Source organism: Bombus pyrosoma, linkage group LG13 (assembly GCF_014825855.1).
Source record: "Bombus pyrosoma isolate SC7728 linkage group LG13, ASM1482585v1, whole genome shotgun sequence".
In the NCBI taxonomy this organism is placed as follows: domain Eukaryota; kingdom Metazoa; phylum Arthropoda; class Insecta; order Hymenoptera; family Apidae; genus Bombus; species Bombus pyrosoma.
Genome location: NC_057782.1, coordinates 6,305,359 through 6,322,587, shown reverse-complemented (window position 1 = coordinate 6,322,587; position 17,229 = coordinate 6,305,359). Strand labels below are relative to the sequence as shown.

The 17,229-nt window shown below is 37.0% G+C and overlaps 1 protein-coding gene across 12 annotated transcripts in view; it reads left to right on the top strand.

Annotated features, from left to right (window-relative positions):
- Nucleotides 1-17,229, top strand: part of LOC122574085 (5-hydroxytryptamine receptor-like) — a 157,966-nt gene that overhangs the window by 22,414 nt on the left and 118,323 nt on the right. The window contains exon 1 of one of the 12 annotated variants that reach the window (XM_043741220.1): nt 718-1,092. The exons of 10 other annotated variants lie outside the window; for them this stretch is intronic. The gene's annotated coding sequence lies outside the window, so the exon portion shown is untranslated. Of the gene's footprint in view, nt 1-717; nt 1,108-17,229 lie in introns of those variants that run through there. One more of the 12 variants, XM_043741218.1, reaches the window with a different exon arrangement.

Genomic DNA, 17,229 nt, shown 5'->3' with positions numbered 1-17,229 from the left:
TTATTAATTAATATTTGATTAACTGCATCGTCTAAATTAATGAAACCTCGGGATGATCCTGTTTATTTCTAAACGGTTAAACGGACATTTGGTATTAATATCGTGTACAGAAATCCTATAAAGTTTCTCATTCACAAAATTTCAATATCCACGTTTCGTTAATGTTTCTATCACCTTATCTCCAGAGAAATATCTGCTTTTGTTCCGCGTTCTTCTGGCGTTAATTTACCATTAATATCGTATACATAAAGAAATCATGAAATTTAATTATTTTATTGAAATTCTTCTTTTTTCCCCCCACAATTATCTCACATCTATCTCCGTTACGTCTCTTGTACGTGTCTCGCAATTTCTTGTTCCTTCATTGTTACCTTCTAACGTTATCACGATGGCCACGATGTATGAAATTATTCAAGAACGGAAAAGCGCGTGTAGCGTTCCGGAAACCGGTTCCACGACGAACTACCAAAGTTCCTTTTCATTAAATTGAATCCCCGATTCCCAGGTTTAATCTCGTTGTTCGTCCCAACCCGGCGAACGAAATGTCGCGTTCGTGAAATTCTTACACGCATTCTGTACGTGATTACGACTCGTTCAATGCTGTATTCTGACCGTCACGAGGATATGTCGTGTTCTCCGCGTTTTGCGACCATCAGATGCAAATTGTTCGCGTTTATTCGTCCTTCGTGGAAGGCGGGCGTTAGTCAACGATATTTCGCGTATCGTAACAGTTACGCTCTTGCTCCGTGGAAAATTATTCGTCTCTCGGTGGTGATTCTTAACTCGCTTTCCTATTGTGATAATTAGTTGTACTACGGTTAATTGCAATGTTTATTCATTTATGGAAAGTTTGGAGTTATATGCAAAAATGCACGGAGTGCGCGTAATGTGCAAGACATTATGTGATAGTTTCGTGGTACAATTAAAGTTAGGGAAATAGGAGAAAAGGCGAAGAACGATAACATCACTTTGGAGGATGCATTTGCTGAAATTTTGTTAAAGTACCGAGACACTCGAAAGAGCAATTGAATATTTCGATTTGGAAAAATTCCGATATTAATCGCAACAAAGTTATATTAGTCGCAAAGCTCGGTAAACAAAATTCTGGTAATATATTTTTGATTAACGTGCTGTTACTAACATATTATTTCTTGAACCGCATTCTTTCTTCATCAGAAATTTCTTTATGTCAGTTAATCGTGCTTGTTCAAGAGCAATGCCCACTGCTTTGTTTGCCTTTGTAAATTATTTCGTTTAAACGTGTTAGAAGTTACAATACAATTGTGCCAGAAGCACTGATTGAATAATTGAATCGACATAATATATGCATCAGTAGCATCACTTAAATAATTGAATCGGTGCAATATATACAGTTACTCGCATTAATATTCAGAGGCCGCACTATCTCTGTATACATATGTTGCTTTGGATACGGCAGACGATTATTTAAATATATAGAGCACGTAGAATATTCCACGTAAATGATTCATATTTTTTAAAATAAACAACATGATATTTAAATTATCCCGCCTCATACAAAGCAACGAGAGATAGCGTTATGTCCGGATATTAATATGAGCAACTGTACTATGCATTTTGTATAACAGTGAATTATCAAACAAAAACTCAGATCGTCCACGTGGATCGTTCAACATTTGTATAATTATTCCTCGCACCTGGTTTAGGAAATTTTCCAAAATGAACAGAGAACGCGTATTACTGGCCCAGGAAGACTATCGTTAGCGACGACAGGTTATCGATGAGGAACCCTGAAAAAAGAAAGTCGACGGCTTTCCGGGAAAGAACGTAAACTAGGAAGCGATCAGGTGCACGCGAAAGCTTATGGTGTATTTATCGTAGTGTTAAGAAGAACTGTAAACGCCTCTGAAGCTATCGTGCTTTTATAAACACGCGTATCTTCCCATCAGGTGATCGAAACGTGCGCCTTTGAACACCGAGTTTAGCATCAACGACTTTCTAATAAAAGCCACGCAAAAAAGATTTAATTTTAACTATAACCTCCGTTGCAATACATCGTTAATAAAGTTATATTATTAATTATATCAGTCATCGAAAAGCGTTTGTATATATCGGTTGTTAATAAGACTGCTAGGAGGAACTTGATTGCTTCTTAAGTCTTATCAGTCTGATATCTAATTACCATAAGTTCTATTATCTTCTGATTTATGATCTATAAGGAACAACTTATATTCCTCTGTACAGATAATATGTCGTTCGTTAATACTTCATCAGAGTCAATGAAAGTTCGTCTGCCTGTATTTCATTAGCGTTTTCCTGCGAAAAGGGAAATAATTAATGATTCCACCGATTGTGTTACAACGTTCCATTGGCGCTGTCATTTAAATTCAAACATTTTATCGTCGTATTTCTCTATTTGTCGCTGATCACAAAGGGAGGTCGCGTAATTTAATAAATACTCGAAGTCAGCTACTTGTACCGGTAATTATCACTGATTAGTACCGTATAGTTGGAATATCTATCTATTTGACGCGTGGTCGCGAATAATAGCCAAGTAATAACGTCATCTATTAATTTCCTTTGAAGGACGCCGCGACAAATTTAACCCTAGCATGGCTGAATTAAATATCGTTTATTTCAAAGTGAACTTGACTATTCTCTAGCAGAAAAGTGACTAATCTATCGACATCGAATATCTCGGCTCGTTTGAAAGATAAAATTCCAGTTTATATTTCTGATTTGGTGAGATTTACGAGTAATCGTCACGAAACTGTTGGGGTGGCAACTAAGTGATTGCGCAATCACTTAGTTGCCATCATCCAACCCAATAGTATTAAATAATTTGGTAAGTTCATAGCGTTTTTGAAATTGGAAAATGATCGTTTATCATAAAGTTGCGTGAAACGACGAAGTACCGAACTCTGACAAATACCTCCATTCTGTTTGCAATAATAACACATAAGTGAATGAATAATTGCTATAGCGTGTGTCTCCTACTTGGAAAATCACGATTGATCTATATTTTTCCAAACTTGTGCATTATAGTGTCTGTGCTACTACATATAACATCGTATTTCACGTTAAAAGAAAAGTTCATCTGGAAACGGTTGAAAAATCTGCTGGAATCCGGTATTCCCTTCGTGTTGAATGAAATCATCCGCCTTTAGAGCCATAATTCATCCAAGAACAGGCGCAGTGATACCACATTGAGCGGGGGATTTGAATTTGAACAAACGGAGAGCGAAACGAAGCTCTCTCGATGAATTATTATTTTCAAGAGACGCGGAATAGTTGAATAATAATCGATTTCGATTATCCTCTTTTTCTCGATTGCCTAGGCTTCGTATAAAATCTGAATTATTGGCCGTATCGATCACGGAAATCGTCGTGCTGCTCGTATAATCCGCTCGCTGCTCAGCGCCCTCGGCTCATTGTTTAATCGAACGATGCGACGAAATTACCAGGCCGGCTGGTTATCATCGTTACGCCGTTGAAAGTCACTCATCGGAATAATTAACGAATAATTACGAGTGGAAAATCGTCGGACGAACAAACGACGTGTCAACGGAGCACGTTCGTTTCTCCTGCACTTGAAACGAATCACGGTTAACGAGGAAAAATAATCGATTGTCGGTGGTTGGTTTTGTCAGTTTCTTTCGATCAAATTCGTCTAATTGCTACGCTTTGCGCTTTATCACGCGTAATAGCGGATGATGGAGGCTGTCACAAAGTTATTGCTTTTTTCCCTAAAGACACTTCACATCGAGTAAGTGTTACAAGTAGAGGAGGGAAACGAGAGAAATATGTCGTGACGTGGACCTTACTGAAAAATGTTTCAACGAACCTGGTTAAAAGGGTCCGAACGAGTATTAGGTGAGAATAAATGACGGAAATAACGCGACGTTGAAAATAATGTTGAATCTTTCGGCGACGATTGTTTGTCAGAATAAAAAAGGAAAAGGATTTTCTAAACGACAGTCGACAATTGAGCCTTTGCAACTCAGAATTTTGTAATCGGTATAAATATACGTGTCTATCAATTCGTATTCAATCTGACTCGTTTACGCAATAAGTGGAATTTTACTTGTAAATTTCTTCGAAGCGAAATTTTATTTTTCCTAAGAAACCCTGTGGACTTTTGAATTAAAATTTGATTGTATAAGGTAACGAATACTTTGACGAGTGTCGTGGAATTTTTTCGGATTTGTTGAACGTCTGGAACAGTAAAATAGTTAGGGATGGATATAAATGAGTCAATTTGTTCGCAAAAAGTGTAAAAATATGTTTGGCCTGGAAGGGTTAATAAACGTAGCCAGTTTACGAAATTACAAACTACGAACTTTATGTTCGTCTATCTTTCTTTTTTTCAATGATACAAAGCTATAAAGTTAATTATCGATTTGATGGAAAAGGATATCAGGGTGCTTCCAAGTATTAACGACGTGAAAATTCTTCTCGATCACGTCATAAAGAATATCGTATCTTCGGGACACAATTATTTAAAATTTCATTACAGACGAACGATCCTTTACAAGAATGAATCCATAATTGTTGCGAAACACCGGCAGCGTGTAACGTGAAACGGGCAATTATTTAAAATTGAGTTAACGGGACGAAGCAATTTTTGTAGATTGAATTAAACGCGAGAATGAAACGTTATAATGCGATGTGTGCCAACACCAGGCACCGTTTTTCCATCAATGCAATTTATAACGCAGCACAGTCGTTCATAGTGATTCAATACATTTCTTTGATATTTACACTGATTCGCAAGATACGCGATTGGAAACATATAACTATAATTTTAATTGAATTATATTCACGTGGAGAATCGTATATTTATTTCTATAAAATTGAGAGGCAATTTTTTGTTTTATGCCGAACGATTTGCCATTCTGACTTTTTACAACGATCACGATTCATTAGTATTTTAAAAGCAGGCGCGTAATCTAGACAAAATTAAACGAATAAATGTTTACAGAAGTGAAACACGAATTACTGGGAAAAGTCATAATTTGTAACATATTATTTAAAAAGAATGATTTTTCGAAAATCTATTCACAAAGCCATACTCGTCGCTTACAAACACAAATTCCTATCATCTGTAATATTATCCGAGATATTCCAGAAAATATATTTTCAACTTCAAATTTTAAAGGCTGTTCTCACCCTCTCCATACAGAGGATTGCCGATTAAGGAATATGGGTCACGATATTTTTCCAGAATAAAATTTTTTCTAATAAAAGTAACATCTCCAAAAGTTACATGAAAATCGGTAATTAAGAGTTGGCGAGTTTTATTTGTTAGATGGTTTTGAAGAAGTTTGCGCTATGAATTTTCATGACAACGATCTATAATTACATATTATGGAGAGATTATAGGAGGGTGAAACTCTTTGCAATTATAAGGGTCGTTGAAACAAAGTTACCCGATTTATTCTCCCTGGACACGAATAATTAGAACAGTTGACCGGTTAATAACAGGTAACAGCTGGTAACAGTATAATCTGGGGATTGCTTACAGATACGTTGCGAAGATAGATGTAATTAATAGGGAGCACGATAAGCACGATAACCCTTTATCTTTCCTTACGACCAGTTAATAGGTTTAATAGTAATAATCGATGATGGTATTGTGCAAACTTCGATGCCTGTAGCAGGTGTCATGGTGGTTAATCGAACTGTCGTCTGTGTAATATAAAGTTATAAGCATCGATGCTAACCATAAAATGCAATAAAGATGAAATAAAATTGTTCTATATACGTACTGAACGTCGTGATTGAGTGAAATTATCAGAGAAACGATTAATTGGCCAGAATTATCTGTTCGTGCAGGATAATGAAAAGAACATTTTTTTTTTTTAGTAGCTTATACAATAATAATGCTAAAAATATGAATCGATGACTATGTATTAACCCATAGAATCTTTTGTTATATAAATTCTATTCAGACGATTTTTCACGAATTACTTACAATATTCTGATGATAATTAAAGAATGGAAGAACAATGGGAAATTTAATAATACGAATATCCAAATTTTTAAATGAGAAAGGGATTTAATTCTGTAATATATGAGATTTTTATTAATAAGCTTGGATTATAATATAGCATATACGAATTCTCCGCGGTCTATGGTACAACATGTGATAATAGTTAATACTGCAAATGATAATTTTTCCCATCTACCATATTTTTTTTTGCAAATGTTCTACTATCTATGGACCGATGTGTAGATATCGTACGGAAAGAATTCATTAAAAAAATTCCATCGTGTTATCGAAAGTGGTCGGATGTATCGATGCTATACACATTTCGGTATTTCTGGAAAATTATCGTCAGAATGAAATTTCTATACTGGCCGGCAATGCGTGGCTTCGAAATTTTGCGAATGAGTCCCTAGAGTGGGACAGAGCGTCCACGCGATCCACTTTAGCTTCGTGATTCTAACACGTGATACAACTTTACGAGCGTATACTTTTTTTTTTCTTTAAATAAATTAGACTGCAGTATAATATAGCGTTGCTTCGTGCGGAACGGAATTGTGAAATTAATTTTGAATGTTTACGCGCCGATCGTTACCAGAATAACTGTGGAAACAGTTTCTGATGTAATAATGAAACAACATTATTTCTTCAAAAGGAGATGAATTTTGCTCACCTGCGTATATTAATTCCACGAAAATATAAAACTATTTTCTTGATCGTTGTTTTAGTTGGCTGTCATTTAACTGTCTACTGCGCGAAACGGACTGGTCAGGAATAATTTCTATCCTGTGCGATTCGAGGTAGTTTTTCCAGGACAATTATCGCGATCATGTTCGCTCTATCTCTCTCTTTCTCTTTGTCTAACTGTAGAATATTTATTTCACGTACAAAACGCTGCTGTCCTGCTATAGAATTAATTATGGGAATAATCTCGATACTTGTCGAAGCGTAATTACATATAGAATTCCGCATATTGTTACCGGTACGTATCGAATTTTAATTATCATCGCCAATATTACAACGTTTCAATAACAATATTTTAGTTGCCGATTACAGTCAAGTGTTCACCGCGCATCATTTCGTCATTTCGATGCTATTGACCCGTCCTTACATAGCGTTTTATTTGTTCCTCGATGTTTCGATGTTTATCAAAAGCACTGCTTTTAATTGTTATCAGAGATAATTAAATCCGATGCAATTAAATTTACTTGCAAATAACTTCATTAGTATTAGTATAGGTAGCAACTTGTATTCTGATGTCCTTTCTTTCTTCTTCACTTTTCCGCTATGTAGATACCTGTTTTTAAGTATATTCAAGAAGACATAGAAACTTTCCAGTGTAATTTGCGAAGACTTCCATCTACCTGTTCTCTCTCACCTCGTAGACGATGAATTTTCTAAAGGTAGAAAACATACTTTGAATATTTTCGCAAAATTTATACTATACTTATATTTATCCTATCAACTAGACGTATTTTGCGTACCATCAAAAATTTTCTAATAATAATGAAGATTTTCGCCAAACCAATCCACGTAGAACAATAACAAAGGAATTTCCCTGCTATTAAACGAATCATAATACAAGTGGCTTGAAAAACCAAACGTACACGCATCGAATAAATATGAGAAGCGTTACTCCTAATTATCGGTCATTATCAACATCAAACTACCTCTTTGTCCATCATGATGTCAACAAAATTATCTCCACCCTACAATTTTTTCCACTTTTCTCCAAAGAGAGAAAAATATTCTAGCTCGGAGCTCCATATCGTTTCACCTGCTTTTTTAACAGACGAGCGTAATAAAATCGCATAGAGGAAATCTGCCGCTCTCTTACTTGCGCCATAAAGTATGGTTTGCATTTTAAACGAAAAATAATGCAAATGAGCCGGCGAGTTTGGGCGAGCAGTTGAAGCGCGCGCCGACACAAAATTTCGCCCATGGTTACGAAAGTTTACACGCACGGCAGAAGATTTCGAAATCCCCGTTTTGTCTCGAGACGAGCTTCCGCTTTTACGCATCTTGCCATCGTGCTATTTGCTTCTACGAAGCTTTTACGCGTAGCACGACCGAGAAACGATTGGCCACCGCGAAGGAAACATATATCGTCCAATCTGTGCATCAACATCGAGGTGTGGCTCTCACGTTCGATGAAATGCTGGTTCGTGATCGGTAATACGTTAAAAGCGAACGTTGAATTTGTTATTCATGAGCGGGCCGTTTCAGCCTGCGTTCTGGCTTAATTATGTTGGAAAATCGCGATTCTACGCGTTTCCATTTCGTTATTATAGCTTTTCTTTGGACCAGGTAGAGATAGGAGGAGAATCGCAAGAAATCGAGCAACTCGGTTAATATGTAAATAGAGCGCTGGGAACTATAATGGTATGGGCGTTTTCAAAGCTTTTGAAACAATTCAGAATTGGAAGAAATTACGTAGGTAATACGATACGATGCTTAAGTTGACGTAAGATATTAGGAAAAGTTTCTTTCGTTTCATAAGGTGATAATAGATGAACAACAATTTCAGTTTTATATTATTTTATTGAATTACATATGATCTATTTCGTTCTATTTCTGTTATTATGTTCGTGCATAATTCAATAAACTAATATAAAACAAAAAACATTGTGCGTCTATTATTTCCTTATAAAACGAAAGAAACTTTTCGGACAACCTAATACTTGGAAAATTGGGAGATATATACATAAGGAAATTGTTATTCCTAAGAGATTCGTAAAGGCATTGAAATCAAAATAAGAGTTCACTTCTTTTTTCCTTCTAACCTGTTAACAGGTTTAGGTTATCTCAAGTTTGCGAGCATTCGTCGTGTTTTTATAATACAATAACACGTTCTGAGGTTCGAGGAAAATCTGCGAACTTTTACCCGAACAAGCAAGCAAAAAGCATAGGAAATCAAATGGAAAAGGCAAAGAAATTTTCGAGGGTGTAAATAAATAAAAATTTCAATGGAACGTCATAGAGAAATAGGACGAAAAGCGTTAATAAAAGACCTAAGCAATAGATGAAACGCAGAGTCTCTCGAAGGAGCCTAGAATCAATATCTTTCAATCTGACAAAAGAGCAGCCGCTTCTGTGAGGGGTGTTTAGTTTCCAGAAAGAATCTGATCGTCTCCAATTTCTCATTAACCACGAAGCTGCTGTTTTTTCGCGTCCTGGACACTTCCTACCGTACATCCTCTCACTACTACTTGAACGGTGAAAATTTTTCACGTAAACCTTAGAACGAGAATAAGGTACGACGTGTGAAATGTATGCGACCTGTGAATACAGATACTGCAGCTGCGTTCACAGTTTCCCAAGCGTGATTGGAAATCTTTCGATATAAACAATAATTTGTTTGGATTCGCGGTAAAGCAAGGAAATACGGCCAAGTAGATACGGAACGCACGTGATCGGACATGGAGTAAAGCGGCCATACGAGACGCTAGAGCTTCTGTTACGCAATAAATCAGGGTCTACTGATACTTCTTACATTATAACGTGCGCTTCGAACGAATTCAGAATTTTTACTAAGCTTTTCATAAAAAAAAGAGGCAGTTCGTTACAATATTATAGGTTTAAACAAGAATTAAAAAAATCAGCTTTCTATAATAGTACGCTCAAGTAGAAAGATTATATCCACGGGTCGAATACTTTTTGGACACACGGTCGTATTTGGCGGAGAATTCACGATCCACGGGAACCGAGTTACGTTTCAGTTGCGAAGTTGGAGAAACGTGGAGTGACGATTATCGTCTCGAGAGAACAATAACAGAGGTCGACGGAAGTTAATTTCCGAGTAGCCTTGACGATCGCCGAGCTACGCTGATAACCAGTTAAATTAATAATTAACAAGTGCATTCGTTAACGACACGCCTCTGCATGTAATTTATCCGATCGATAGAGTTAATTAATAAAGTATTGGAAAAGTTTGCCACGAGTCCACCGTTCGTCGCCAAGTATATAGCTGGAAGTTGCCGCTGCACTCGAAACGGAGCGACCTGTTCGAAAAAAAGTTTGCCGAGTTTTGTGTACTGAATCGCCCAATTAGCCGCTTTGAATCGACGAATAAGTCGACTAGTTTATGGAATGGACTTTTGGTCAAGCGCGTTATGTCGACTCGTTAACACATTGGCATAGTATTAGGTTGTTCCAAAAGTTTCTTTCGTTTCATAAGTGAAATAATGGATGCACAATATTTTTTATTTTTTATTATTTTATAGATTTATGTATGATCCATTTTGTAGTAATAGAATAAAATGGATCATACATAATTCAATATTATAATATAAAACATAAAATGTTGTGCATCTACTACTTGTTTATAAAACGAAAGGAATTTCTAGGACAAGCTAATACATTTTTCTTACCAATTTAGTTCCTGTGTATACATATGTGAGTGACAGATTTTACTGACATCGTGTTCCAAGTATCTATTGTTGTTGATCTTTTTACTTGTACGTCGCTTGATGATTGAAAGGAAGTAGTTTAAGTAGAAAAATATAAGCCTTCTTAAAATAAGTGATAAATCGTTATATTTTGGCAGCACACATGTTTGCACTTTGCACTTGCACTTTGAACTTACATTTTGCGCCAACGTTTCGTAAACATAGCAGGCTACTTCTTCAGGGCAGATCTGAAACTCAGCTTACCGACATCACGGCGTCTCACCATGGTGAAGGTTTGAAATCTGTAAAAGATGATAAGTCCTTGCAATCAAAATGCATCTTGCCAAAAATAAGAATACATTTTTGAACGAAGGCGTACGTCAAAGCAAAACGAAATGTAGAAAAATCCTTTCAGGGTTCACGTTTCTAGCCACCGATAAATCGACATTGTAAAATTACGACTCGAAACAGAACAGAGTAACCCGTTTCGAAAATATTTCTTCTTAAAGTGGCGGGAAGTGAGAAACTTAAATAGAAAGGGCGATTGATTGCTCAAAAGAATCGAACTCCTTTGATCCTGGTAGAACTTTTACGAATGTTGTATCCGTCGCTGAATCGTAGAGAAAAACAGTTTCCTTAACCTGTAGTTTCCCCCATCGACAATTGAACGCGAAGGCGCGACGAGTAAATCCGTACACGGGACTACTTTTCGCTTGAAAAACAAGAAAATACAGGGCTGTCATAAAGCCGGCCTCTCAACCCCCTCCTTAACACCGGGCACGTACAAAGCTTTGTCCGATGGCGCGTAAAGAATGCGATAGATCAGGCCGATCAATCGATTCGGCTGATAAATGCTCGCGAGGAGAACGCTGCTGGCGTAGTTGCACTCCTTTTGCGACTTTACACGCTATGAGATTTATGATAGCACGTCTCGGTGGACATTTTTTTTTCCTTCGCCTCGATTCTCCCTTACCTGTGATCTATATTTACTAATCCCTGACGTGGCTATCGAGCAGAAAACTGCCCGTGCAACTTGCGACTATCTGGATAAATATCTTGCACGCGATAGGCACGATACCGATAACAATAGAGTAGCTGTTTTACTTTTGACGATATTAATTTTAATTTCAAAATCTGATCGCAGATTGCTGGTATAGAAGAGAATATTTCTTGAAAATAACATGTTTGGTAGATATTTTTTCTTCCAGCTGATTTTAACCTGCAATGATAAGATAAGGATAGGCTGACAGCTTTAATTTTCACGCTATTAATTCCAATTTTGACGTCGAACAAAAGCATATCGAACATGTCGAGCAATAACGAAGAAGAAGGTGATCGTTCGAATTTTACATCATTTTTCTTTTCGTATCGAACTTGTACTAGCAACGTTTCTACAAAGTTAAGCGAATTAATTGTCGAAGTAACTACTTCAAGAAAAGCTCTACATTTTTATTTATGTACATCCGTGAACTGGAGACTGCTATAACGCAGAAATATTCTAAATAAGGAACGGTGTGTTTTGAGTTGCAATGTTCCCTGTAGTCTCTAGCCAAAGCTTATAAGCTTTACAAACTTCTTTTGGTCATGTCCTTTTGCTATAAATATATGAACGTGCTCCCTATCATTTCATTGTCCAGTAACACTAAGAGAGTAAGGATCTGAATCAGCATAAACTTATACATTTAATTATTTCAATATACTTTTCTATTACAAATTCATCCACTCGTTCTTCGATAAGTCAACCTCAATCTCAACATTAACGAACGATTCTTTCGTAGTATCCTTTAAAATATAAATATTTCTTCCGACTTAGCGTAAAATTTCAAGCTTTTTCTCCTACTTCAGGAAAATTAAAAAAGGGGAATAAAACGAATAGTCTAAATTTAATTTCATGGCATTTGTTGGTCTATAGCAAACCAGAGATTCGATTGACTAATTAAGAGACGACGCGGCGGGCAGTTTGTAATTAATGCCTCCTACATCCTAAATTGATGGAGCATTGGCGGTAAATTGTTATGGGTCTTCGTTACGTTGCGTTTACCAGCTTGTGGCCGATATCGAACGCCTCTTACGTGTTGTACCTGATCGTGCTAAACAGCTAACTAACGACGATCGACACTGTAAATACGACGCAGTGTAACTTGCGTGCTGATTGAGCTTCCATGCACATGCATTACTTCAACCTATACAATATACCGTCCTCTGATGAATGGACCTATCCTGCTGTTAATCAAATGGCATCTATTCACCGTTTCTCGACCGAAAATTCCATTGACATGAAAGTAAACGTTGGAATCCCGCCTCGTCGTTAGCTTCGTTTCACAACGACGAAACCTAGAATGACAATGTAACGTGCAAGCTGCATGAGCTTTGAATATTCTTCGTTTGAAAGTTTGTCTTGTATTCACGAACGAAAGGTAACTAGGGCTCTGTTGCGTGATAATTTGTTAATTAATAATGTTAGTGAATCGACAAGTGACTTACAATCTTACAATCAAGGAAATTAATATATTCTTTTATGTTTTAAAACAAAAGACGTTAAAATATCGTCTGCCTTTGTAATTCTACTTTTCATCGAACAGATTTTGTTGATTTTCAACTATTTTATATTAAATTATCCCTTTTTGCTTATGAAGTAACATTGCAATCCGAAAATCAACAAAGATTTATTTGTAGAATATTACTGACTTTGTAATCAAATATGATTTATAGCGCATGAAATTTTAACAATGTTAATTCCATCGCGCGAGGGAGACCAAATAGATCATAAAATAAAGTCATCTGGAATGTATTTGAATTAGGTATCATAAATATTTACTCGACGCTATATTTTACGAATTTAACACGTGACGAATTATATCTTCCCGGCTTAAGTGATTCCATTGTTGCGTCGACGAATTTGTTTAGTATTTCCTAGTAGTTGATAGAAGCTGGAAACTGAATGAAAATTGGGACAGTATAGGAATTGCCTTGAAATTTCGTTTAAAATATTTGTTTGAACGATTTAATTGCGGTTTAATTACGTGCAAAATGGACGTATATTATACGAAAATGAAATGAAAATAAAACAGGATAGCAGTGTTACGATGATAATAATAATATATAAGACGAGATACGGTCGAATAATATGACCAGAAAATAATCTGTTGAATTTTATTATCCTCATCGAAGAACCGTGATTCGATCCAGCCCCATCTTCTTTCCCGCTATGATCAACGCGAGCAACTATATCGATGGCCGCACTTTAATGACACATAACACGATCGCCGATCGCATTACGGTCGATGTAAAATGTCAAAGACTCGGCCAGTGTCGACCTTAATGTCACGCGATCGGTATAGCTTTCGCGGCAATTATACTTTCAAAATCTATCGGCGACCTAGCCTAGCCAGATACTTGTGGCCTTTCTTCAAAATCTTTGAAAAAGGTCACTCTGTAATTCATAGTTGCTATCAACGATGCACAAATGATAGGTGGAATTCGATGTGGAAGAAGGTCACCAGTTTGAAAGTTCAAGTATGAAGATTATATATTAACATAAAATAAATGGAAGGACTTTGCTTGTTTCTCAATAGTTGGTAATTATATCGCATTTGCATACAGACCATAATAGTCGAGGCACAAAAGTGTATGGCACTGCTAGCGTGTTATTCCACTTGCATTCATTTAAACGTGAAGCATCGTAACGTTCTACAAAGAAATTATTATTTGATACGATGCTCGTTACCGCCTACGCGTAATCGGACAAAGAGCAGAGAGATAATTAACTTGCAGCGTAACTGGAACAAAAAACCGTCCCGATACAAGGAATACGTTCGTATTTCATCTCGAACAGCTTTGTGTCTCGTTTACCTTTCCGCTGTTTTCGAGAACGCGTAATCTTTCGTCGACTATTCAGGGTTAACTTTGTGTGAGCGACCCGGGTTATTTATATTCCAAGTGAAGTTTCGCTAGTAAATTTTTCTTCAAAAATCTTGTAAACGTCTCGCCTACAAATTGATCGTACAACGTAGTAAATATTTCAACCAGCATTCCTGTATTTCTTCCGATTTTTCGAACGTTTAGTACAGTAAACAAAAATTAGGCATAGACACAAACGACTGGATTCACCGAAGTGAAGTTTCGCTCGAAAATTTCGTTATTCTTTTTGCAAAACTTTCAAACATTTAACCGAGAGTTCAATAAGCATACCAGAACTCCGCCGGGTTTTCTGAAAGCTTAGGATACTAAAAATATTACGCCTGGACATAAACGACTAGATTCACCTAAGTGACATTTCATCCGTAAATTTCTTCCAAGTAAATTCCTACTGTTCGTGAAAGATTTTGCAAACATTTCACTTACAAACTGACTGTACAACGTAGTAAAGACTTCGATCAGAGTTCCATTGTTTCTTCATATTTCTTGACAACTTAGGATAATAAAAAAAATTAGGCGTCGACATAAACGACTCAGCTTCTCCGCAGATAGTGGGAAGATATGTTAGCTAGTGAAGGGTTAACGGGGCTCTTTTCCAACAAGAACTTGTAAATTAAATTGTTGTTTCCTCCATTGAATGGTGAAACTGGGTCGAGCTAGGGTTCCAGGGTGTGGAGTGGTCGACGTCGGGTGAGGAGAGGGTTCTGATTGGATCCAGGACAGTCGAAAAAGGGTGTCGACCCTTATAGGGTACGTGGCCTACTTGTTCTATTCCCCGTTGCCCATCTGTCCGTTCATTTCCATCGTGTCCTGCGCGTTTATACGATTTCAGAGATAGAATTGTAACCAGGTGGTGCCGTTTCTTCCCTTCTCGAACGTTATCATTCGTCGTTACAACCGCGAGAGAAAGATATACAGAAGAGAGGAGAAAAGGAAAAAACGTAGCATCTTCGCGTATAGAGAAAAGAACCCTCTCACGGGAAATTGCGATCTCCCCTGACTTTTGTACTCATTTTCTTATCCCCACAGTGTGTAGTAGGCTTCATATCGTGCTGTTGGTCGTCAGCGTGCTTCTATATTATTTCCGTTTCTCTGGAAGAGCGTGTGATTGCCGGGATTTCGCTCGACGGAGATTCCTTTTATTCTCGTTGTTCGTCGTTTCTGATAGCATGTCGATTGTGAACGCTTCGATGTCTAAAGAAGTTTGTTTCAATGAAATCGACGAAGACGAAGGCTTTAAAGTTTATTTAAAAAGCAATCGTTTCGTCCGTTTGATCCTTAAAGAATATTGGCACTGTCTTTTAGAAGGCAAAATCATTACACGTTCTATAGAAAGTAAGAAGTGAAAAACGCTTTCGAATTCCTTTGTCTTAGAATAATTTTTAGATTTAGAGTCTAACGAAATGAAGAAAGTTATTATTATTATTACATGGAGATGTTACAAAATATACCAGGCATATGTATTTTAGGATTGTATCGCGACAATGAAAAGAGAACGTTGTTTGAGGCTTATTTCTCTAGTCATAAACAAATTAATTTCACATTTCGATAGACGTACGCGTGACAGCAAATTTTTCAGTAACAAGAAGAATACAGTTGGTTCGGTGGTTTAGCTTTTTGCAGGGTATTTTTAGTCGATCATTAGCACTTGCTAAATTTCAGGATTTTTTTGAGATAGTATTTCTTGATTTTGCCACGGCCAGTCTTGTCGCGAGTAAAGAAGGTTAAAAGACCTGGCTTGAACAGTTTCGAACGAGAAAGCTGTTAAGTTTCCAGCAGTCGGTGGAATCAATCTTTTTTTCGGGCACGCGCTCCTACTTAACTTACCTCGTCGACAATGAAGCGTGAAACAGCAAAGCGGTGTACCACGTTGGGGGTGAAAAACACTTCGAAACTTGCCAACTACATTTTATCAAGCTTTACTCTTTCATTCGAGCCACTAGTTTACTTTGGAACACCTTCAAACATGACAAATAAGATCGAATGGACTTCTTAACGCGTAGCTTCTGCGAAATTTAAATCATATCGCGCCTGTCTTAAAACTCGACAGGTTTTATGTCTATTTGAATGGCACTTGAGAACCAAACTTACGCAAATAAACCGTAAACCGAGTCTGTGCTTTTTATCGACACAGTTACGATCCTTTTCTCAAATTCGCGGATAATTCGGCCGATCAATTGAATTAAATGGACTTCTTCGCGCGCAGTTTCCACGAAATTTAAGTCGTATCTCTCTTAAAAGTATCTCTTTTAATTCTGGAGAAGCTTTATGCTGGTTCGACTGAGACTTAGGCGCAAAACTTATGAAAATAATCCGTAAGCCGTGTTTTTTTATCGATACAACTTCGGTATTTCTTTTCATTTATTTACATGACGGATAATCCAATTGTATACAGCGTCGGAGGATGCGTGCTCATCGACATGGTCATAAAAAGAGCTATCGAACCGAATACGTTGGAATAATCTGAATACATTCCGTCGACGATCCTCGAAACGCAAAATCCGGCTTGTCAAACTCCTTTTTTTTTATCGTTTACCTACGATCCGTTTATTTCTCGTTTTATATCACGGCGATTATCGAATGAGGTATGGCTCGCGACTGCCCGTGAAAACATCGACTCGCGATTTATGCGATCTTCGTTTATCGTTGCTCCGTTTTGCTCGATTTCCTCGTACGACGGTTTGCCGCTCGTAAACTCCCTTTTACGTCGATCAACGACACATCGACGATTTATGAATGATTATATAAAAAATTCCAGTCCTTTTTTCGTCGCTTCCCTCCCCTTTGGATCGTTTAGATCGGTTGCAAGAAATTCGTTCCGTTATAGATCGTGATTGATCGCATCAATTTCCGAATATTCTACAGTTTACAATTGAAAACTACAGAAGGAAAACATGGTAATTATTAATGCAAAATACAGACGCGATAATTAGTAATAAATAATAGATATCTATGCAA